At 32.1% G+C, this 23,423-nt stretch overlaps 1 protein-coding gene across 4 annotated transcripts in view; it reads right to left on the bottom strand.

Annotated features, from left to right (window-relative positions):
• Cdh12 (cadherin 12) overlaps positions 1-23,423 on the bottom strand; it is a 939,290-nt gene that overhangs the window by 640,744 nt on the left and 275,123 nt on the right. For all 4 annotated transcript variants that reach the window (XM_078016895.1, XM_078016900.1, XM_021720037.3 and 1 more), the window contains exon 2: positions 614-708. The gene's annotated coding sequence lies outside the window, so the exon portion shown is untranslated. The remainder of the gene's footprint in view (positions 1-613; positions 709-23,423) is intronic.

The following is a 23,423-nucleotide window of genomic DNA, read 5'->3' on the forward strand; positions in this document are numbered from 1 at the left end:
AGTGTTAGCATGGCTCTTTAATTATTGTGTCCATGTGGATTAACTGTAAGAGTTAAATATCAGAGTTTAGATCCTTGCCTTCAGCAAAGTAAAAGCAGCTTACAATTGTCAGCAAAAGAAACAATTGCATAGTATGAACCATATTAATATTTATAAAGGCAAGAAAATATGTGACTTTGAATCTGTTTTCTGAATGAGAGCTTCATATGATGTTTGCCTTTGAAATGAGACACATCCAATTTAACAAATGTAATATCTGCTAATTATGAAAGAGTAGTCAAAATACCATGGAAACAGAATATAAAAGAGGGAAATTAGTTTATGGTTTTTAAGAGGCAAATAACTATCTGGTCTTCTCATATCTGGATACAAATAAAGAACATGATAAAAATACAATATGGGATTAAAACATATAGACTCCTTGATAAAGAAAGATTACTAAAGTTTCATAATTTTGTAGTGTTTTTGTCAAACATATATAGTACAATCAATATTTTACTATTTCAATTTATATTGAAATATGTTTAAATAAATCTTAACTATAATGTAAAATTTTAAGTATTTATTAAGAGCTTAAAATCACACATTTTGATAAGATTTAATTGCAACCTACCTTTAAAACAGCTTGCATCCTTTAAAAGTCCAAACTGCTACTCTATTCCAATTTGACTATGTTCCCCAGTAGAGCCAGTCAGTCAAGTAACAGAGCTAGAAAAAAAATATACAAAATTTGAATTTTAACTATTTGTGATATTTATTTTTGAGTACATTTTACATATATTTAAAATTTGCCAAGACAATAATGAGAGTTCTTGTGTATCACACACTCAATTTACATTATTATTAACATCTTGTACAACAAGGGTACATTTCTTACTACTTTAAAAACATTACAGTAGATAGATCTAAATGAGCAAATATTGATGCATTATTTCTCTAATTTCTCTCCTAATGTCCTTCTTCTGATCAAGAGTTCCATATTGCCTTTAGTCATTATGTTTCCTTAGTCTCTTAAGCTCCTTTGCATAGTTTTTTAAGACTTTTTTTTTGTTTTGATCACCATAACAGTTTTGAAAAGTAATGGTCACACATTTAGAAAATGTTCCTCAATGGAATTTGCCTAAAGCATTTCTCATGATTAGGATTGTGTTCTCCCTTTTCATGCCATACCCTTTAGACTGAAGCCCATAATAAAAACTTCATACCAGATTCATTCAGGAGATTCAAAACAAAAACCACAACATCATTTTTTCAGGCAGTTAATTAGACAAATAAATGTCGAATGATATATCAGATATTATCAATAATTGAAAAAGACATGGAATAATTGAAACTGACTTATATTATTAAAAGTGAACTTCGATACTACAGATGCCAAGAATCATTTGGCTGTATCTAGTAAATATGAAGTTGCAAGTAAGTTATGCCCCAGCAATTCCACCCCTATGAGTACATCTAGACAAAATCTTGTACATGTGCACAGGAGGTATGCATAAGGATAGTTAGTGCAGTTTTTCTCAAAATTCTATACAAATGATATTTTTGAAAAGTATTTTATATATGGCAAATGAAATGCAATTAATGCTACTTATTTCAACCATTAAATTTATAAAAATAGTTTATTCATAAATTGTTATAAAATATTTTAAATATGCTTAATGTATGTGCATGTGTATATTCAGGTATATGTATAGGGTTGACACATGGTTAGTGTGTATGAAGCTGAAGAAGTCAGTCTGGGTTTGGCTACCTACTTGGTAATTACAAGTAAGAATACCATACCAGACTTATGAATAATCACAAAACCCTATCAATATTACCAAGATGAGTTACACATACCTAAATATTCAAAATACAGTGGGTCACCACTTTGAAATTTAGTAAAAGAAGACAACACTAGGATCACGTGTCAGTCAGCCTTTCATTGCTTTGACCAAAATATGTGACAAGAATGATTTAGAAGTTTATTTTTGGCTCATGGTTTCAGAAAATTCAGTCAATGTTGGGCTGATTCCATCGCTCTTGGTCTGAGGTGAGGTAAACCAACATGGTTGAGGGCATGACATAGGAAAGATACTCAACTCATGCAATTCAGGTAGGTGTGTGTGGGGGTGTGTGTGTGCATGTGTGTGTGTGTGAGAGAGAGAGAGAGAGAGAGAGAGAGAGAGAGAGAGAGAGAGAGAGAGAATATGAATATGAAGAAACCTGGAGAAAAGACTAACCCTAAGGCATACTTGCAATGACCCACTTCCTCTAACAAGGTCCCATTCAGGTATGAATCCATCAAATGGATTAATCCACTTAGGAGAATAGAACCCTCATGATTCAATCATTGCCAAGAAATCCCACCTCTGAACCTTTCTGCATTGGAAACCATGCTTTCAATATATGAGCCTTTGGGGGGAATGTCCAAATTCAAGACAAAATAGATCAGGAAAAAAAAATGAAGTTAAGGCTCTTAGTTTACAAAGTGATAAGTGTAGACTCTTATTTTATTTGTTCAGAAAAGAGGACATATTAAAGTATTCTATACACCTGTTTTGTGTTCTTCTCTCTAGTTCTGGTGTAACAATAATCTCTTTGTAATTAGCTAACCTGCTTCATTGTTTGAATGGTTATTGTTTTAGTCATTTTTTTAAATCTCTAGAATAAAAAAAATCTGACAAAAACTATTTTAGCAGACGAAAAGTTTATTTGGCACTCATGATTCCAGATGTCTCAGTCCACTGATGGCCAACTCCATTGCTCTGTGCTGGAGGTGATGCAGAAGGGTATGGTAGAGGAAGGTAGTTCAGAACATTGCACCAGGAAGCAGAGAGAGAGAGAGTTCCACTCACCAGAATCAGAGGCAAAGTATAAATCCCAAAATCCAGCCACACCCTACTTGTCTTCAGTTACCACCCAGTTAATCCCTATCAGGAGATTAATCCACTGGTTGGATCACACCTCTAATCATCTAATCATTTCTTCTCTGAACCTACTTGAGTTGTTTCACACATGAGCTTCTGGGGTCATCTTATACCTAAACTATAAAATTGACAGAGAAGAACAGTGATGAAAATAAATGGCACCTGAAAAACATAAGCTTAGGGAAGTGTCAAGGGCACAGATAGTAGTTGTGCTTCAACAAGACTCAGAATACTCATTCAAAGAACCATTTTAGCTTATGTTAGAAAATCCAGAACTAATCTTGTCTGAGAATAAGTAGTTATGAAAAGTATGGATAGAGAAATCCTTGCAAAAATTTGCAAGTTGGGCATAGACACATATTTTGTTTCCAGTGCCCCTACCATAATGAAAGGATTTGTAAAAGAGGTTAAGCCTGCCCTAGCGATGAAAAGTACAGAAATGTAAAGAAATGAGACCAGAGACAAATTTCTGACAAATATGTTGTTGATTTCAATAATTGCAAGAATTAACTATTACAAAATAAAGTAGATAGGAAGCTTTCTGTAAAACTCCATTGATATTTCCTCAAATAAAGGATAGAGAAACTAACGTACATCTATTTAGGAATGCACTAGAATCCCTTTGAAGGAAAAAAAAAAAGAAAGAAAGAGAGAGAGAGAGTGAGAGAGAGAGAGATAGATTGAAAGACAGACAAAAACTAAGAGGTACACCAACAACCATAAGAAAATCAAATGGTGTATACAGGTAGTCAAGTATTACTACTGGGGAAGCAGGCCAACCAGACAGAAGATAGTGTGAAAAACTGGTCACTAACTACTGACAGTTTCCCCCAATTTTTCCCAACAAGAAATCTCCTGACACTTAAACTCCACTTTCATTGGATAATTACAATATGTTGAAAACCATAATAACCAGATTTCTTATTTCACAACCCACAACATATGACTATCACCTATGTATCATGATTTGACATCTCTGTATTGGAAATATAATGAGTGACTGGGGAAAGAAGCTGCCATATGTAAGGATGTCACATAGTACTTTAAATGAATAAGACATCAAGAATAAAGAAATGTGTTAAGGAAAGAAAGATTCACTTTACAGTGGCATGAGTTTTTCCCATAATAAAATTGAAGAGATTTTGGCTCAAATATAAAAGGGAAGTTGTTAAACAAGGGAATGATAAAAAAAAAGTCTGTCCATATCAGGTCAATTGGTAATATACTGTAATTAACATAATATTAGAAAATCCCTATAAAGAAGAGGACTAGAAAACAAGTGCAGGGGGAGAATAGTGTATACATGTGTTCCTTGACCATTTATTAAGCTGACACTATTCAAACATGATTGGATAAAACTGAAGAAATAACTGGGTGACAGGAAGGCTATACCCTGAGGGGGCAGGGGGAGCGGCTTTCCTAAATTAGAAATCAGGAAAGTTATTTTTGCTTATAGAGATTTTTAAAAATGCAATAAAAATTGTTCAAAGGATATATAGTCACTTGCTCTCATTTGAGTGGGAGGGATATTACATTTTTCTTTTCATTCAGAGTTAATTCTTATATCAAGAATTAAATTTAGGGTTGGGATTGTGAGGCGCTGGGGGTTTGATCCTCAGCACTATATAAAAGTAAATAAATAAAAATAATGGCATTGTATACAACTAAAAAAGAAATAAATATTAAAAAAGAATTATATTTGGGGTGTGTAATACCTTCTATATGAAAATAATGTTCCCTGTATAAAAGAAGTCAAAACCTACACAACAAAAATATTTTGAATTAAGAGTTCCCATAAAAAGAATGATTTCTGATATAAATTATATATAAGGTTCAATGAATCCTCATTATATTTCAGTATGATATGATGATAAGAATAAAAATGAAGATGATAAGAAGGAAGATAAGATTGCTTGAATTTATGATTATATATTTCTTTGAAAATTCTGCAGTATCATCCAAAAGAGATTTATAAGTAGTAAGATATTTTAGAAAGTTTCTGAACTGTATTGAGCTAGTTGCATTTCAATAGACCTAAAACAACAGTTAAAAGTGCCATTTTATAATTATTTGCTTAATTAATATTCATTCAATATATCTAAAAATTAACAAAAAAAGGTGTAACATTTTTACTGAGGCAAGTGTAAAACTTGATTGGTAACTATCAAATAAGTGGAGAGAGATATTTTGTTCACTGATTCTGACTTAAGAATTCATCAATTCAAAGAATTTCATGCAGAAATAATAGACTTTTTCCATGAGGCATGTAAAGTTGAATGAAAATTATATGAAAGAAATATTATAATAATTAAGACTTTAATAAATAAGTTAAATGGGGGCAGTCTTGACTTACTCAATATTACGAGTTAAACATTATATTAATTAAAAGAAAAGAAATAATGATAAATGAAAGATAAGAGAGAACCTTGAAACACCCATACACAAATCCAAGAATAAAAAAAAACAGATAATAGGGCTGATTTAAAAATCGACCTGGAAACCATATACTATTTAGTAAGCATTACCAAGAAACCTCATTAACTTTATTTAAAAATTATAATATCCCTACCTCACTTCATATGCTGATGTCAATTCTAGGTAGATTAAGCAATTAAATGTGAAAGTTCAAACTATAAAAAAGCTTCATATAAAATTTATTTACCTGGTGTAGAAAATACTATAATTATAAAATTACAAAAAATAAAAAACTTATCCATACAAAGAGAAGATGATAAATTCCTATAATGCAGTTAGATAAATGAAAATTACCCAGACTTTGCGAAATGATTCTCCAATATAATTTAGAAAAGACCAACTAAAATACGAAGTTGTAACTTGCAGTGTCTTAAGAACAAAAGTTCATGTGCCTCATAAAATCTATGTAGTCATGCCCAAACTATTAAATAGTTAAAGCACATTAAAAAGAGTGAGATAAAATATACATCAAATAATTTGGCCAAATATCATATCAAAATTACCAGCATTAAGAATGTGAGAAAAAATTTGAATCTTCATATAATACTGGCAAAAATATAAAGTGGTATGACCTCTCCTACAAATAATTTATCACTATTATTCATAGATATAGACAATAATACAGCCTGATTCATAAGAATAGACAATTGGTATTAAACAAGTAAAAGAAGTTAAGAAGCAAATAGAAGTCAATTGAGCATGAAGAAAGAAAATATTTAGAAAAAAACTAAGGAAAAATAATTTTAATTACAAATTTTAAAATAATTTAAATATTATTTCTGAAAAAGAGAAAAATGGCTAGTCTATCAAGAAAATTTAGGAAGAAATAAATAATAATATAAAAAAGTATATTATTTCTCCCTTTTAATAAGAAGTTAATTGTTACATTTTAATTTTTGATATTGGTGATTAGAATATTCTACCTTTATTATGATATCCACATAAAATATTGTTAATTAAATTGAAATAGTAGCCTAGTCATGACATAAATTACAGAAAAAAATTGAAAAGGGAAATAGGATATGGGTACTGCAATGAAAGCAAAATATCAGAAACATGTTAAAAGGTAAATGGAAACCAGGCATGGTATTACATTACCTATAATCCCAGCTACATGGGAGCCTGAGGTAGGACCACAGGTTTGAAGCCACACTCAGCAACTTAGTAAAACCTTGTCTCAAAATAATATTCAAAAATAGCTGTTGATGGATTCAACAATAGAGTGCTTGCCTAGTATGTACAAGGCATTGAGGGTGACGGGTGAATCCCTAGTATAATTTTTTAAAAAGACAAATCGACAAAATCTCAGAAGAAAGCAAAAGACCAATGTTGTGTATCAATGGCATCATAAAATGCTAATTTATGCTGTTTTCATTATTGAATTATGAGTAACTTTTATTTCTAATATAGAGAAATGATTTATGAGTTCAAGAATATATTGTGCATCTTAGAACCAGATCTTTAGATATAAAAAGTTATATGAATAAAAGATACAACCACAAAATACAAAATAATTTGAAGACATTTGAAAATTTGAAAAAGTACAAAAATTTTGGTGGATATTTGTTTAAGTGCTTAAACATATGACATGATATTTATAATTCTAAATAATACTTAAATATCCTCTCATAATCAATACTTCTTTTGCATATTACATTTAAAACTTTGCTTTAGGACACTTTAAAATGTTGTCTTGAAAATCTATAGAATCAAATTTTACACTTATCCTTTTTTTAACAAAGTCAAATTATATGTACTAGAAAATCTTATATTAATAGCAAAATTTAAAAGTAATTTTAAAGAAAAGTTATATCATAAATCAGGAAGATGTAGAATGCTTGAGCAAAGCAAATTATTTGGAGGTAACAGATAAGGAAGAAAACATCACTAATAAAATTAAAATCCCACTTTTAAGTTAGAAAATTAATCACAGGATTCAGAAACTTTTAACTCTATTACTGCTAACCTATCTATCCCTTAAAGCTTGTGTATGAAGAAACTTGAAGCTTGTATTAAGTATTTGGTGTTTTAACAGAAAATTAAAGTTTAAAAATCTAGGATATAGGCATCTGACATTTCATTTAAAAAGGTAAAAGCTCTGTATCTATTTTGATTACTTGTGGCTCTCAAAATATTAAGCTTTCTAATGTCATTATAAATGTATATATTCAAATGGGTAATCTACATTTCTATTTCAAGTTTTTAAGTTCTGATTTATTCAACTGTGTTTATGTAAGTGATATAGGCATTAAAGGATTCTATATTTAGAATCATATTTAAATAGATATTGAACTGGAAGGTATAGTTTTAGCACACTAGTTTTTTCATTATATCTGACAAAAAACAAAAACAAGGCCACAGAGTAGATCCATATTTTTGTTGTTTTTTTCATTTCCTATTTCCACTATTTATTCAATTTTCATTCACTAAATTATTGAGTACCGACAGATGCTCAGTAAGAGTAGATTTCAAATAGGAAAATAGATTCGATATAATTTATTAGATGTAATTTATTCCCTGAGAAATGCACAAAATCAAAATAAAATTGATTTATATGTAAATGTTTGAAACAGAATATGTCACATAATTTATTGCAGGGACAAATAAAAACAAGAAAAAAATAATTAGCTTAAGTCAGAGAAATTAATATGGAGGCAGATTTATTAGGGATTGGAGAAAGAAATAGACTTCATACAGAGATATGTAGGAGCTCACCAAATATGGATGTTAGTTGATGATGTCAACTAGTGCATAAGAATAGCTAAGATCTTCAGTGGTCCTTGTATTAAGAAAGAAGGAATTGTTTATGGTGGCACACACCTATAATCCCAGCAAATTGGGAGGCTGAGGCAGGAGAATGTCATTTTTAAAGCCAGTCTCAGCAACTTAGCAAGAACCTGTCTCAAAATTTAAAAAAATAAAATTTAAAAAGGACTGGGGATGTGGTTCAGTATTTAAGCACCCTGGGTTCAATCCCTGGTTAAAAAAAATTAAAATTAAAAAAATAAAAGGGCTTAGTTGATGTTGCAGAAAGACAATGTAATTATTGTGTGTGTGTGTGTATATATATTCACCTCCCATGTATACACACACATATGTGAGGTAAACACATATAATAAAATATATGGTAGCTACACATAAACTATACTTAAAAACCATACTTTCATTATAGATACCCACAAGTATATTGCAATTGGTTTAGGTTAATTATTTATTATGCAGTTCTGATGTCTATCTCTTAGATGCCTTGGATCCATTGGATTATTTGAGGGATAAGCAACCAAGTTTGCTTTCATTATTTCTTTTTTTTCTCACCAGATCATATTTTTTACTGAGAGTCCTTTATCTTGGTAGGAAGTTATAGAGAGAATGGTATGTTAACATAATAATATGCTTCTAACAATATAGAGCTCATTAAAATGAAAACCCCTATTGAAAGTGTATTTTATACACTTTTATCAATTTCAGTTTTGAACTTTATCTATTTGCCAATTTATGTGCAATTAAATAAGGTAAGTATAATCATGGATGGAAATTAATATTTTATTATATTATTATTATCTTAGTAACAACACAATGATTACACTTTAAAATATATCATTTTGTTAGTTTCATGGGAATTCTGAAGTTTGATATAAAATGTTTACATTATGTTCTTTCAAAATGGAAAGCCAAATTAAAGGAGAGGAAAATTAAAATTTTGAACTCCTAAGTGGAATAAGATGCCTCCAGAATGAGTTTTCTGCACAAAATAAAAGTCATTTGTATGATCTAATCTGATGGTACCCAACCACATTGGCAAGAAATCATTGAGAAGAAGTTAATATTTATAGACCAATATTTCCTATTTGTTAGAATTATCAACAATTAACATAGTGTTTATTTAAAAGCATCAGAAAAGAATGTTACACTGTTCCTGATATTGAGGTACTCTAGGTGTTACTTTTCCCTTTATGCAAATTACTTTGGGGTAATAAAGCAACCATACAAGGACAGAGATATCTTTCCCAGGTTACAGATTAGGAACCCAAATCTCAGCAAGTGCATCTAAAGTGATCAAGTTCTCACTTATATTAAATTAAATTGGAGCATCAAGTATCAAATTTGAACCTGTCTCACTTCAATACTCAAGTTTATTTATTTACTTTTTGTCATACTTCACATGTATACCTTATGTGTTATTGCTCTCGTGTATTTAAGCTTTGCTTGGGAAAATTACTTGCAGCCACTGTAAATTCCACTGAGCTCTCAAAAGCTGGACATATTTCTCCATATTTCATTGCCTTTGTTATCTATGCCTGCCTTAGAAGCAGTGAGGTTGCTTCTTACATGGATTACTCTAACTTCAGTACCTCTTACTCTAAATAGCTTTAAATTATTCATTTCTTACTTTCTTTTGTTGTATTCTACAAAATATTATATCTTTTGCTTCACTAAAACAGCTGACACAACCTTCTTTATTCTATCTTTTCCCACTGCTTCAGAGATCATGGTTAGAATAAGATTTTTTTTTAATTGCTCTGCTGATTTCTAATCCTCAACCTATAAATATGTGAGACCTCTTCCAGCCTGATCTTAATTCTTAATTATCTAAAACTATTTTTTAAATTTCTCCCCATTTCTTTTACTCCAAATTCACTGGAAAATGTAGTTTGTGCCTGTGAAAAACTCTGCCACCCATTCAAACACCCTGGACTCTTGCTTCTGCCATCATTTGCTAAAATTGATCTCTCAAGTGGCCTGCAGTTCTGGAAAAAAAAAAATCCCTTCTGATTGACCTTAGCACTAGGTATTTGGATCTCTTGGTAGCAATTCACAGAGGCAATGCATGTATTCATTGTGAAAACTCTTGGCTTTCCTTTTCTTTTTTGGTCCATTCCCTGGACTCCTTCACTGGCTGCCTCCTTTGGATTTCTGCTTTTCTTAAAGGCCAGCCAGTGCTAACTTCATATCATATTTGCTATTTTTCAATATTATTTCCACAGGAATCTTGCTTATTTTCATAAGGCAACAATTAATCTGTGAGATTCTATATTTATATGGCCCCTATAATTCCACATTCTCTTCTTTCTGCTTTCCACACATTCTGACATCTGGCTTTGAATGTACCGCTAGCCAGTAAAATTTAAGATAGCCTAAAACAAACATTCTATGAGCACAAACAAAGAAAAACAATTTTTGTAGTCATCTACTTCTCGGTGCCTCTTTTCCCTTTCATCTCTTCCTTTCTCCTGTTTTTCCTCTCACTTCCAATACTTCAAATCCTATAGTCTATATCTGTACACTGTCACTTATATTCAGCAGCATTGTCCTATCATTTCTTATTGTTTTTGCTGGTCAGGCCTCGTGCCTTCCCATTTTATTACTGATTTTGTTAACATCCATACTTTTTAAATTTTAGCCAAATAAATTTTTTTTTCAGGCGTAGATCTTATCGTATAACTCTTTCCTTCAAACATTGTTAATGCCTTCTTCTAAGCCCATTCAGTTAACTGATCTCTTCTCATCCTGAAGTCTATGGTAATCTAGCATATGGCCCTGGATTGTATATTCAATTTTATTTCCAAGTCTCTCTATGTACTCTATGTGAATCAGATTGCATCAGACTCAATCTCCAGCTGAGGTGAACCATACTGACCCACTTTAAAATGTGTTCACTACATTTCCATTATCTGAAATGTTCTCTGCTTCTTTTACAGTTTCTAACTTTTGAAATATTATGTACACTTCTAGATTTCTAAAATGTTAGCCCTTCTGTGACTAGTTTTATCCAATTCCTTAACTGTATATAATTATTTTCCTTTAGAAATATCAGTTTGTGCATCTTTTATAGCAATTATCTATTTCATTCTCTGACATTACCTACTGTATTTCAAAATGATCATGTACCAAAAATATGCTTTATTTACAATACAATATACAAATATGTGACATGTATGTATTATATATAAACATTTTTTTTCTCTTTTTAACAATAGTATGAAAGCCCTTTGGCTTATTCTTGTGCATTCTGGTGGGAAAGGAGAAGATATTTCAAGGTATCTGCTGAAGAGAAACAATTGGAATTCAGTATTAAAGCCATAAATCAGGAGTCATTATCACAATCAATTATTTCCAAGCCTGAGGTATAATCCCAGCTACTTGGGAGACTGAGATAGGAAGATTGTAAGTTTCAGGTCTTCCTCCTCAATTTAGTGAAACCCCATCTCAAAAAATAAAATAAAATTAAAAGAGAAGGGGATGTAGATTTGTGGCAAAGCACTCCTGGATTCAATCCATCCTACTGAAAAAAAAATCAATTTCTTTCATAACTGTGGACTTCAGAACATAAAAAGAGTTGGTGAGTCATGACCTAGTAATAACCAAGCAGATCAGTAGAAAGCAACTAATAATATTTCCAGTGATCCTGGCAGAGCTCCAATTCTAATCTAAAGTTCAAATCCAGTGGGGTATCTGCAAATTCACTTACTCTCCTTGTATTGGCTCATATATATCTCTGTTCCTCAGAGTCAAAGGAATCTATACTCCTTCCTTAATTAAGGAGTCTGCGTAGTCAATAGTAAGTGTTAATTTGCTGACAATTATTATTTTATAGGTAAAATGTTCTAGACAATTTATACAAAAGAAAATGTAAAACGTTCACAAAAAAAATGCAAAAGTCATTTCTTCAATAAAACCAAACTTGAAATAAAACCAATATTGATTTACATTATTCAATTCTAAAGCAGGTCCAGTGGGCAAAATGTCATCAATATAATGGTACATTACATTGATGATTATTTGGATTGGGATTGAATGCAGGGGCACTGTACCACTGAGCTACATCCACAGTTCTTTTTTGATTTTAAGACATAGTCTTGCTAAATTGCTGCCTAGCTTCAAACTTGTGATTCTCTGGCCTCACCCTCCCAAATCATTGGAATTAGCTGGATATCTTAAGAAGGAAAAATGATCAAAGTTTCTGAAAATTAAATGATGATATTTCCCTGGAGAGTTGATATACACCTGAGACAGGACAATGGAAATTTATTGTTGACATCCTCAGTTGAAAGGAACTCCTTTTTATGGTGCTTATAAGTATAAAGAGAAAGAAAGCCCTTTCCAGATTAGCACTTTCATCTCAGGTACTAGAGAAGGTGTGAATTTGTTCATTAAAACACATCTGACACAGCAGCTGCAATTAAAATCACCCCTGGTTAAGATTATGATAACCCAGCCAGTTCTTACAAGCTAAGTATGCAAGCTGGATTGTAGTAAGAATCAGTATTCCTATGCCTTCTGATCCCTGACAGTGACTTTAATCTCTACAGTCCCTCAAAGGTGCCCTATTGTTTTTGGCTTACTCTTTTCCCATGGAGAAGCTATTCTAATGGCTTCCAGGTGACCTTTTCTACCATAGACCTTATGTGACAGGTCAGGAAACTAATTGGGGATTCTGTCAGTTAATGTCCAAATATATTCCATTATACATTCCCAAATTGTGGAAATAATCACAGTATGGGTTCAGAGACCTGCGGCTCCCATTTTGGGATGGACCAAAGCTAAAACCTGATTCATCATCTGACCTTCCTAAGTGCCTACCTTGACTGGTGAGGTATATGATCTTTTTATTCTCCTGAAATTAGTATCAGTTCAGAAACAGTGCCTAGTATTTCCTGGAAAGTCTTTAATTTTCTTTTCCCAAATGTACAGTTCCCCTACTAAAAGTTCTTAATTTGCTTTGATGAGGTTGAAGGAAGGTTATAAGTTTTGTCTGTGTTTTGGATTCTTCCTTAAAGGGACCTGGCCTATCTTTCATTCAAAATTTCTGTTTCTATAAACCAATTCAAGTTTGGAAATTGATTTGAAGAAACACGAGTATCCATTTTTATGATTCAGGTTAGACTTTTGTTCATTTAATCCAGAACTGTTCTGCATATACAAATCAATTAAGAATTTTGAAAGCTTCCTATTTTACTTTTAGTTTAATAGTTACTATCTAGTCAACACCACAGCTCTCCTCATGATGATTACTAATATGATTACTCTTATGACTCTGCCATCCATTATGATAACCACACCAAAATTGCACTTGGTGGTTGAGTGCTACTGAATGATCCTTGCCACTGTAGAGTGCAATTATACCCATTGTATTTAAGTTTCACAGCTCAGTTACTGTAGTTACTACTATGGGTCTGGCTTATAGAAAAGAGTGATCACAGAGGTAGTTCTTCAAGAACTATTCTCCATTCTCAAATTTAATTTTCAATCATGGTGAAAAGTATGTATTTCAGACCCTTCCAATGTAGATGAGTAAGTATTAAATTACAAACTAACATTTCAATTTTTGCCAACCTTTAATTATCTTCTTGTGTGTCAAACAAAGGCTGCTTCAGCATTTATAATTTGCTCACTATGGGTGATCTTTTGGTCCATGTTTTGATCAACCAACCAAACTGTCAGAGCCTATTGTAATTTATTGAGCTACAAGATTAAATGCAGATTCTTAAATGCTTCCCTTAGTTCTAGTCTGAGTCTAAACCCCAAAGAATCAGGAGAGGTAATGGTGCCATTCCAGTCTGAAGACTGGCACATTCAGGAGCTGGGAAAAGCTGATGTATCTGTTTTAGTGTGAGAGCAGAAAAAGAAAAACAATGTTCTACCTCAAGGTGGTCAGGAAGAAGGAATTCTTACTGGTAGGAGGATTGTTCTTTTTGGTTGTTTCAGGCTTCCTCATCTTTGATAAGCCTCACATTAGAGAGGACAATCTGTGTTACTCAGGCTACTGATTCAGATGTTAATTTTATACACATACACTTCACCAAAGACAACCCCTAATAATGTTAAACTAAATGTTTTGGTTATCCAGTGGCCTAGTGAAATTAACAAATAAAATTAAATATGTCTGTCCCCCTTAAAATGTGGGCAAGACACTAGAAACAATGACCATCTTTATCTCAGTGCCAAATATAAGTGATGTGAGAGGAAAATTTTCCCTCTATGTTATTGCAAAACACATCATTGTACTCCAGGAGGTAATGGCAGCAAAGGGTCAGCATGAAAGGACCCTCTGCAGACTCAGTCTGTTGCCTGTCAAACCTGTCACCTGAAGAAAGTTCTGAGCAGCAGCTCACTGGGACACCTCAAAGATAAAAGAGAACACTAAAGGAATAAAATTAAGCTGTTAGGATTCAGTTTCTCTATCCACTATAATAACTGACAATTCTGATTTAGAATTTTGTCATTCCTGCTTCAAACTGTTAGATATTATTAAACTAAAGATGCAGTTTAAAACAAAGTCTTGTAGGAATGTGATACCACTTTGAAAATATTTCTTATTGTAGGAAGTGGAACTGAAAGAAGTGGTAATATTAGGGAAATAATTATAAGAGCATATGCTAATCATTTTGCCATCAATAAGTATTTTTGTATATTTAAAACCCATATCAATCTAGATATATTTTATTGGATTCATTTGAAAGAAAACAGAGGAAAATTATATTAAAGACTATTAAAATAGTTTGGTTTCAGGTATTTTTAAAAGGCCAGAGATTAAAGATGTGTATTATTTTGCTGAAATTCTAGAAGTTTTCTTTTCTTTCTTTCCTTCTCTTTTTTTTTGAAGTACTTTTGTCTACTATACATATAGACCTCATTACAATATTCAGTCTTCTAAATTTAAAATTTTAAGTGCAGTTTCTATTCTAGTGAGCAATAATAGTTACATTTTATTTAAATTGAACTTTCCAGAAAAGGCCGAATGTATTTCTCAAAGCATCTTAAAAATGATGCTGGTGAGGAAAACAATAATAGACTTTAAAATTCAAACTTTTATCACCAGCAACAAAAAGACATTAGTCTAACTATGCCATTTAAATATCTGCATTTGTGCAAATAAGAATTAAGTAGCTCCATTCAGACTTTTAAATTACTCTGTTAATCTATAATCCTACTTATTATTGCTATCTATGTATTAACATATTTACTTATTGCTGAACATGTTATCAAACCCAGCTATAATTTCTCTTGAAAATTATCCTCTGCAAACCAAAACTGAAGTATTTCTCCTGAAGTCTTTTTTACATAGATCTTCATGTATAGCCCAGAAAGTCTTTGTGAGTTTTGTTTGTGAAAAATTTACTTCAACTCTTGAAATACTAAACCTCCTCCTTATAATTTTCTCCTGACTACTGTTCACTCCATGAAAAGTGCTGAGTTTACTGTGATAAAGATAATTAATTGCAGCAAATTTTATTTTCTTGTCTAATTATAATATGCTCTATATAAACGTTTTGGGGAAATCAGGTTTTAGGGGAGAGGGATAAGGTTTGCTATAGATGCTATGATGGCATTTAGTGTTTATATTTTCTTTAATGTTTGTCAATGTATTTCATGTTATATCCCTGTAGTCTGATGATGCATTAGAAAAAAAAAAGCTTAGAAATTATGGAAAAAGTATTAATCAACTGCATGGCTAATTTTAAAATATTTGAATTCATGTATCTACTGTAGCTTCCATATTCATAAACATAGCTAGTAAATATTTTCTTGAATAATCAGTATATATATCTGCAAAACTTGTGATGTAATTGTCAGAGGGAGAAGATAAATCTCACCTCAGAATTAAAATATATGTATATATTAATTTAGATTAGGTAAAATAATATTTCAGTTATTATAGTATCTTTATTAAAATAATTATATCTATCCTGAGTCTCTAATATTATCAATATAAAATACAGATACAAATAAGAATAATCGTTTATATAGATGATCAGAGAATACTTATTAAATAAAAAATTTATTAATCTTTGTAATTTTTTATTTTCTAAAATAAAATAGTAGCATTGTGCACCAAAATAAATGTAAATATCTGCAAGAGTTGCCAGTCAATCTGATACAAAGTTTTCAATTATGTCTCAAATTTTCTACACTAAGAAGCTATGAGATTTTCAGTTAAACATATTATATAGAATGATCACACATTTATCTCTACTCTTTTCTGAGATACCAGAAAGATGATTATTGATGAAACAAAAATGTACACTCACAAAGTCATAAAGAACAGAATAGAAAGCAAGAACAAAATTTGGCATTCTAGAAAGTAAATGGAGCAATGACAAGGACCCAGCCCATCAGGGAAATAGATCTAGGTGGCATGTACAGATGTCAAAAGAAATCCAACTCACTCCAAAGAATCCAGAACAAGCTCAAGAATGGAAACAGCAGGTATGTTCCTATGCAAGGAATGTGTAGGTGTGAAAATAGAAAGATGGGTTGAGTGTCTATATAAGAAGCAGTTGGACCCTGGAATCCTGGGAATCTCCTGCGCAGCCATGAAGTAGCTTCTCCCACACCATGACTGACAGCTTGAGGATATATCTGGAGACTTTGTAGCAGTCTGGATATTGGGTTACCAGATCAGGCTAAAAGCTAGATGGCATCCTGAGAGTGTCATCAATAGAATCTCTCAGTAATGTGAGGTAAGGGAAGAGGTTAATAACTCAGGGACTTTGAGTGAAAAGCCACATGGAATTGCACAATAATAAAAAATAAGAGAAAGTAGGAAAACAGGGAGAGAAATACCAGCTACACTTTATTCATACACATCTCACATAGTTTTCCCATGTTGTTCTATAATTTATCAACTCTTTTTCATATGTTCTCAAGGTTGACTATCTTTGTTCACAGTAAGGGGGTGCTATTTAGAAGAGTAAGACTCATGCAGTAGAAGAGTATAGCTTCAATTGCTTTGGAATAAACAGTTATGATGGTCACAGGAAAGGTATTACATATTTTGTCCTTAAGCAGCACTTTCAGATTCGTAAATAAGAAATATTCAGCAACATTTGAAAAAATATAATTTAACCAGAATTACATCAGCTGTTTTTGTTTTTGTTGTTGTTGTTGTTCTTGTTATTGTTTTGTTTTTGCAGGCTTTCTAGAGATTAAAAATTACATATGGAAGCTCTAATTCTGCTAATTTAAATTGCTGCTGAATTAAGGCTTGGTATAATTTCACTATTGGGAAGCAAAGTCCTAATCTAGAGCTGTCTCTTACTTTTAAATCTGTACTATGCTGAGTCTTTCTTACATTTAACTTTTTTGATGACTTCTGTTTTACAAGGTCTCAGATGTGAACTTATATTAACATGGTATAGCTAAAACCTGGAACTAATGGCTCAAAAGTGGTACAATTAATGGAACTTGTAATGAAAAGGCTAGAAAAGTTCTTGCAGCACATGTATATTGATTTGATTTCTTTATTCAAATGAATAGCCAAAACTTAAATATTAACTAATAAGCATATCTTATACATCGAAAACTGCCAGCATTTTACTCAATAATAAAAACACATAAGGCTAAAAAATATTAACTGAAAATATGATTATCATAGTTCAAAATCATAGAGTAAAACACTTTACTATTTGAAACTCTAATGAACTATATCCTGGAAATTCCCTTGGTATTTAAACTATCAAAGAAAATGGATGTTCCCAGATATTGACTGTGTCTTTCATCATTTTGCTCAATCTATCAGCTATATTTCAAACTCTTTCCCTCTAGGTCAGTGGTTCTCAACTGGGGAAGATTTTGCTACCTATGGTGCTTGATGAAGTCTAGAGAGAGGAGGGAACACCACATGGCATTAAGCATGTCACCACGTGCAAGACAGCAACATTATCTGGAAAAACACTTCAGTAGTTCCAAGTTTAAGAAATCCTCTTACAAGTTCTTCTCAACTTTCAGTCAAGTTTTCTTTCCCTGCATAATACAACATTTCTCCTAATACATCAGTTATGAGAATGGACAACTTACAGTTGTAAAGAGAAACAATTAAGAGTCAAGGGAAATGTATTCTGTGTATTTTTCCTATGCCTGCTACTTGACCTTGAACAAAGTAATGAATCTATCAGGGATTGCATTTCTCCAAGTGAAAGTTGTGTGGTTAATTTTGATCCATGCTCTTTAGGTAAGTAAATAATTCATTACAGAAACTTCATATTGACAACCCAATACATAAGACAGACAAAAGCACAGACCTTCCCCATATTGAAATGCAGCTTTAGTTTAGAATTCATGAATGATAAGTCCTTCAGTAACTCAATAGGAAACCCCATAGGTTCTACCAAGTATGTTTGAAAACTCTGGGATATGACAGTAACTCAAGAAGTTTGAGAAGCATAATAAAAAATAAACAAAAACTTAAAAAAAAGAGTTAAGAGGAGTTTTTAGTTGCTTCTTTATTTTGATTGACATTCAGTCATCTTTATTGTTTAGATATTAGATGTCCCTCAGATGTTCATATGTGAAATAGTGCAAGAGGGTTTACAGGAGAAATGATTGGGTTATGAGAAGCTTAACACAATCAGCTAATTAAGGCCCCTGATGAGATTAATTTAGTGGTGACTGTAGATGGTTATGTGTGGCTGGAGAAGGTGAGTCCCTGGTGGTTGCCTTTGGTGTAAAGAGTGATAATAATAATAAAGAAAAGACAATCAAGGTACAGAGGCAGGAAAGGTGGCAGAGTGGTTCTTTGTCCAAGCATCCATTTTTACTTATAACAATAGGTTACATTAGGTCATTAATACTATAACCAAATTGTTGTTTATAGTATTAGTAAGGTTGCTTATTCTGCAGTTGCATTTCATAGTTACAATATACAATGTTAGGAGTTTTGTGCAGTTCTCAAGAAGGTCCATTGTCTGAAGTTACAGTTAAGTAGACAGCTCCAGGAGCACTGGAGCTTTGTGATACATTGTAGTTATCAAGCAAGCAAGTCCCTTTATTCCCAGGAGTTATGTGCCTAAGAATAAGGTTGAAGCTAATAAGACTCTATCATGGAGGGCATTACCATAGCAATCTCACATCCTATGCCTTTGCAAAGAAACTTTCCCAGGCACTAAGCATGCCTCAACCATGAAGTCATCAGGGACCCCAATCCCAAACACAAAACCCCTACACTTTGGGGTATATTTTTTTTGTATCTGGTGAGTGGAGTCTCTGTCTTTCTGCTTTCTGATCATCATATGAGCCTCTTCTCACAACTACACTCTTCCACCATGGTGTCTTACCTCACCTTAAGCCCAGAGGAATGGAGCTGGCTGCCTATGGAATGAGACTTCTGAAACTGTGAGCCCACTCACTCTCTGTACAATTGTTCTGGTCATATCTCTTTGCTATAAAACCAAAAAAAAAAAAGCTGACTAAAACAGTCATGAATCACATTATGATGCTTCCATCAACAATAGCCCATATATATGCAAAAATGTTCATGCATCACAGTGCCACCAAAACAGGAACACATAACTGAAGAAAGGACAAAAGAAAGGAGACTTAAGCAGAAAACAGAGAAAAAGAACCCCTAGAAAATTCACAGGCAAGGATTTGGGGAAAACTTTTGTAGACCTCAACAAGCTCCTTATAAAATTTGAAAACCTGGAACCCAACACCAAACTGTTTTCATTAATAGAGAGGAACATCTGTGTTGCATAACATTTCTGTTGCATTAGCTGCTTACAAGCAAATCTATGATGCAAAAATAAATAATTAAATAAACAATGAAAAATTAAAAAAGAAAAATCAAACCTCCCATGGATATATTTCTGGAAATTGTCTGTCTTAGAGAAGAGATTTGGACAAGTCCTTTGGGAGAAATTTCAGAAAAAAAGTGGTGCTGGAAGGAGATGGCAGCACCATAAGCACTTTTGTTTCTCCTGAAGTCGTTCTAGGGGGACAAGATGTGGAAGTAAAAGTCAGAGAGCATGGTGACCCTGACCCTGTGTAGCCTAGGCTAAAACATGTGCTGTTTCTTAGTTTTTAGTCAAAAAGTTGAAATGTTCAAAGAAAAATAATAGGAAAAAGCTTGTAAATTAAGGATAAAATGAAAGGGAATATTTTGTGAAGGTATACAATGTATCTGGGTAATAAGTGTTTTCACAAAGAATTAAAAAGTTTTTCAACAGTTAAAATTTTATAACCATTATGTATAGCCACAAGACACTAATTAAAAACAACTGTAAGTAAATTGCAGAAAGATCAGTAGAGGGAATAAAGTACTTCTACAATGCAAAAATATACATTAAAAATTGAAATGGAAGAAACAAAAAAAGGTACAGTAAGCTAATTTATTATAGAATAAATGTTTTTAATAAATTTAGTGTATAGTAAGTAAATAGTTCTTAAAAAGCATATGTTAGTGTAGAGTCCTAGGACTTTATCTTTATTTCCCACTAACTCCCTGATTCTCCCAGAGCAATTTTAGTACTTCAAGCTCCATTTATGATAAACACCCTATAGGATATACAATTATACATTTTAAAAAATCTATTATATCATAGTTTACTGTTTCTATACTTAGATATGCTTAGGTATGTAGATACTGAACGTTATGTTACCACTGCCGACAGCATGCAGCACAAGTATAATTTGCTCAGGCTTGCAATCTATGAGCAATAGGCTCTGACATTATACCCCAGCTGTGTATTAGGTACTACCATTTAGGATCCTGTAAGCACACAACAGTAAATAACCTAAGGATATGTTTCTCACAATATGTCCCCACTGTGATGTGATAGAGGAATACATATATCTTTGTATGTATATTTTTAAAATAAATACATAGGTAATACTTATATTTCTTATATTTGAAGTTTTAGAATTTCTAGTTATCATTATTGTCAAACTTTTTTTAGAAATAAGTGGTAGCATATAAAATGGGCAAAAATTAAAACAAAAACTTTTTGGCATGTCTAATCTTTCTTATATATTTCCAAGACCATTAAAATGTCATCTATCATAGATTCCAAAGTTTTCTATAAAACATTGATTAGATGTATAGATCCTTACATTTTGACAAAGATACTGGCTGTCCACTACTCTCTTTAATCAAGAACAAATCTCTGGGACCTATGAACACAGCCTCTGTTTCTCCTCCTCTTGGATACCTGCCATCTATTAGGAGAATATCTAAGCTGGACCTTTGAATGAGAAGAAACCTCACTGGAAAAGGGGGGTGGTGAGGAGAGAGAAGAAAAGACAAAGAAGGAGAGAGACAGTAATGGACACAGAAAAACAGACACACAGAATGATAGAGAGAAGGGAGAGAAAAGGGACCATGTGGAGAATGCAGTGTTCCAGGACTCTGTGGAATAGAAAATGTTAGGTATCTAACGACACTTGTTAAAAAATAATAAATCTTTGTGGTTTTAAGCCACTAAATGGGGTTTTTAGAAAGCAGAACATAATTAGGATAATTAGTAGTAAAGAAAAAAAGAAGGATATTAAGCATGTTTGTTAAAAAATTCTGTTCTACAATGTTATTATTCTGAAAGCTTTTATAATGTACATTCTATGATTCTTTAAAAGTAAATCACTTTAGATCTCCTGTTGCATTTTTCAAATTTATCATATATTTGATGCTTTAGACTATCACACTTTAAGGTATTATATTTCAAAGTATTACATGTAGATTTGAAAAATAAATTCTTGATATCATTATTTCGTACATGAGATAAAAGGGTTTACAACACTATGAATAGAAAAGTGCTTAACTCTAGTATGCTAACATGAAATGAAAGGATTTTAAAATTACAAAGTGGAACAGTATGCCTATATAGTGTATGTTGCATGATTTTCTAAGAGAAAAACAAAATAGATTGTTCTTTAAATTTCTTTGCCCAGAAATTAGTTAATTATTTAATTAATTAATTAAGTTAATTCATTAAGGGCCTTTAGGTAACAACTTTAGCTATGGGGAGGAGGTTTTGTATATTCTGTTTTCTTCATTAGCAGTTTTGCTTTGTGCTCTTTGAACTTTTTTCCTTCACAACCTATATCCTGAATGTGGATGACCTATCCCATCCTTCTGTGTAAAGTGTCCTACATTCTTTATTTACATAAAAATGGTGATCAGATTACCTATATTTTATGACTGCTATGAGAATGTAAATATAGTAAGTGAAAAGAGGTTAAACTAGCAATAAAGCCACAGCATAAACTTTATCAATGTCAGTGGTGGTTGTGTTGTTATTGTTGTTGGTGGTGGTGGTGGTGGTGGTGACATTGTTGTGTCTCTGAAATTTTTGTACTTGCCAGGTCTTAGAAATGGTGTTTTACAATTTCTAATATAATAATTCAGTTGCTGACAGTTCTCTAATGTGTGTGAATGTGTTGTTCACCCACTGTCATGAATGACTTTGGTAAATTATGATTATACAGTTTGTCTTGCCTAAAAATAATTACACACTCTCTATAAATTCTATAAATAATATATTTGAATTAAACAACAACAACAACAGATACCCAACAAGGAAGAGCTAAAACCTCTAAATTAATGGTCAAAAGCTCAGTTTGAGACCATGAACTATTTTTTTGTTTATTTACATTGCAGGTTAATTGCATGAACTTTAAGGTCCATATTCTACTGCTTAGCTCAGCTTTGAATCCACTTGACTGCACAAAGACCTCTCCTAAGCTTTTTTCTTTTACTTTTTTATGGTTTTCCTGATGTAAATGGCCTCCTGTATGACCTATAGAAATAACATTGCATCTTAAAAAGAATATTCAAAATTCATTAAAAAGATTAAAGACCTAAGTCTTGAGCTTTGACCCCATCAGAACTGACACACTGAGGACCTTTGATTCTGAGTCCTGAAGACCAAATATACACCTTTTATTATGACCTTGAGACATAGACATTTTCTTAATATGTCATTAATGGAAAATGAGCGTTAGAGAAGGGTGAAACTTTCAGCAATAGGCACATCAAGCAAAACTTTAAAGGTAATAGGATTGAATATTGGTAAAGAAATGTTTTTTACAGCCAACTGCTATCTGGACCAGAATATTGTTGCTCAACTGTGGTGTTAATAAACTACCCACTGAAGTTATCTTGAATAGTGAAAAGAAACAACTTTAAATTCACACCAAATAATATAGGAAAAATGTTAGCTCTAAATAAAAATCATGAAATCTCAGAGGAATATATTAGTGAATCATTTTTACACCAGAATAATTGCCATGTTTTGTAGTTTGCAATAGCTCACATCAGAGTTTTCT

The sequence above is a fragment of the Ictidomys tridecemlineatus genome, chromosome 1, assembly GCF_052094955.1.
Source record: "Ictidomys tridecemlineatus isolate mIctTri1 chromosome 1, mIctTri1.hap1, whole genome shotgun sequence".
Lineage (NCBI taxonomy): Eukaryota > Metazoa > Chordata > Mammalia > Rodentia > Sciuridae > Ictidomys > Ictidomys tridecemlineatus.